Below are 2,276 nucleotides of genomic sequence, written 5' to 3'. Positions count from 1 at the left end.
CTCTTCTCTCTCTCTCTCTCTCTCTCTCTCTCTCTCTCTTTCTTTCTCTCTCTCTCTCTCACACACACTCTCTCTATCTTTCTCTCTTTCTCTCTCTCTCTCTCTCTCTATCTCTGTCTCTCTTTTTTCTCTCGTGTGTGTTTGTGTGTGTGTGTGTGAGAGAGAAAGAGAGAAGAGAGAGAGAGAGAGAGAGAGAGAGAGAGAGAGAGAGAGAGAGAGAGAGAGAGAGAGAGCGAGCCTGTGCGTTTGATTTATTTATATTAGGAATATAACTCTCACAATTTTTTTTTTATAAACATTGAGTTATGGTGACGTAAGCTGGACCTCAATATATAAACTGTTTTCGAGAAAGCTCGCTTACTAAGTCTAAAAGTTTTTTACTGGTTATGTTTCTTGACTTAAATGATTTGCTCATTAGTTTTGTGGAATAAATAGCAGATAATTCAGTAGTTAATTATTAATATCTAGTTTAGCTTACATACCACAAGACTAAATTTGTTTATGTAATATGAAAATAGCGTTGATAATAAATGATAGACAATAGTATTAATTATGATAAAAATCTTACTTGATGTGTCAAGTGATAAGAGAGATGTTAGGAAAACAATTTATAAAAAGATAAAAAAGTAATCATAAACATAATAATCATAATCATTATCATAATAATCATAATCGTAATAATCATAAACATAATAATCATCATCATAGTAATTATAATCGTAATAATCATAATAATAATAATAATAATAATAATAATAATAATAATAATAATAATAATAATAATAATAATAATGAAACTAAGAAGCATGTGACTTGAATAATAGGGAGTTGAAATTTCGGGGTGGAAAATGATGAAGAAATGGAATATTAGGGAGAAGATGTAGAAGAAGGGATTGGAGCAGAAGAAGAAATAGATTAACAAAGAAAGAATTTAGGTGTTCCCCAAAAAAATGGAAAGCTTTCATTACCCGTTATATCCCTGTACCGAGTCCTTATTGTTAAAACGACATCTTCTAAGAAATCAATTTTCTATGGCGTCAACTTCTTTGCCCTTCTTGTCTATTGTTCCCGTTTTACAACATTATCAAATCTTTTCAACATAGAATTCCAGCAATTTATTTACTTCAAGCTCAAGCTCCTATTTATCGGCGCTCATATGACCGTAATGTGTATGGCCTATCTCAATTTATCAGATTAACATATAAAGTGTTGCTATTGGTTCTTGGTTGTATATTTTTACATTTTTGTGCATTTGCATATATATGTATACATTGTCGCCATAGACTCTCAACTTTGTGTTTATACATTTTCATGCATGCCACGCCTGTAAACGAAGTCCATTTTTTGGGTTGAATGAAGTATATATTATTGTTATTATTATTATTATTATTATTATTGTTATTATTATTATTATTATTATTATTATTATTATTATTATTATTATTATTATTATTATTATTATTATTATTATTATTATTATTATTATTATTATTATTATTATTATTTATTATTATTATTATTATTATATTATTATTATTATTATCATTATTATTATTATTATTATTATTATTATTATTATTATTATTATTATTATTATTATTATTATTATTATTATTATTATTATTATTATTATTATTACAAGTGCTGAAAATCCCCTAAAAACAAGACTCCCCATTCATTCCAATTGTCTCCTCCTCCTATTGTAGATCATCATCAAATCTTCTACATGGCTGACATTGATAAAACACTTGAAACAGAAATGGAACTATCTATGTCAAGAAGTGAACAACTCTTCATCGGATGATTTTGGGAATACATATCTTTCTTCAAAAGATGACAGTTCATTTGACGTTTCAACACAATCAACACTATTGAAAAAGGACACGAATTTAATTTTTATTAAGGTCTTAATGATGGTGAGAATTTGGCATTTAATTCTGTTATGATTTAAAGGCTAGTTTTATTTCAATGTCAAAATTATATGTAATCTCTCTCTCTCTCTCTCCTCTCTCTCTCTCCTCTCTCTCTCTCTCCTCTCTTCTCTCTCTCCTCTCTCTCTCTCTCTCTCTCTCTCTCTTTCTCTCACACTCTCTCTCTATTTTTTCTCTCATTCTCTCTCTTTTTCTCTCTCTCTCTATCTCTGTCTCTTTTTTATCTCGTTGTGTGTGTTTGTGTGTGTGTGTGTGTGTGTGTGTGTGAGAGAGAGAGAGAGAGAGAGAGAGAGAGAGAGAGAGAGAGACAGAGAGAGAGAGAGAGAGCCCGTGCGTTTGATTTAT

General features: G+C 29.5%; 1 long non-coding RNA gene across 2 annotated transcripts in view; it reads left to right on the top strand.

Moving 5' to 3' along the window:
* The window catches only part of LOC144964295 (uncharacterized), a 17,341-nt gene extending 15,342 nt beyond the window's left edge, over positions 1 to 1,999 (top strand). For both annotated transcript variants that reach the window (XR_013643802.1, XR_013643801.1), the window contains exon 5: positions 1,707 to 1,999. This is a non-coding gene — a long non-coding RNA (uncharacterized LOC144964295). The remainder of the gene's footprint in view (positions 1 to 1,706) is intronic.
* Positions 2,000 to 2,276: the final 277 nt, after the last annotated feature.

Source organism: Berghia stephanieae, chromosome 1 (assembly GCF_034508935.2).
Source record: "Berghia stephanieae isolate SIO BIC M18660-M18661 chromosome 1, UCSD_Bste_1.3, whole genome shotgun sequence".
Taxonomy (NCBI): Eukaryota; Metazoa; Mollusca; class Gastropoda; order Nudibranchia; family Aeolidiidae; genus Berghia; species Berghia stephanieae.
The sequence above is the reverse complement of the archived record's forward strand: the minus strand, read 5'-3'. Positions and strand labels throughout refer to the sequence as shown.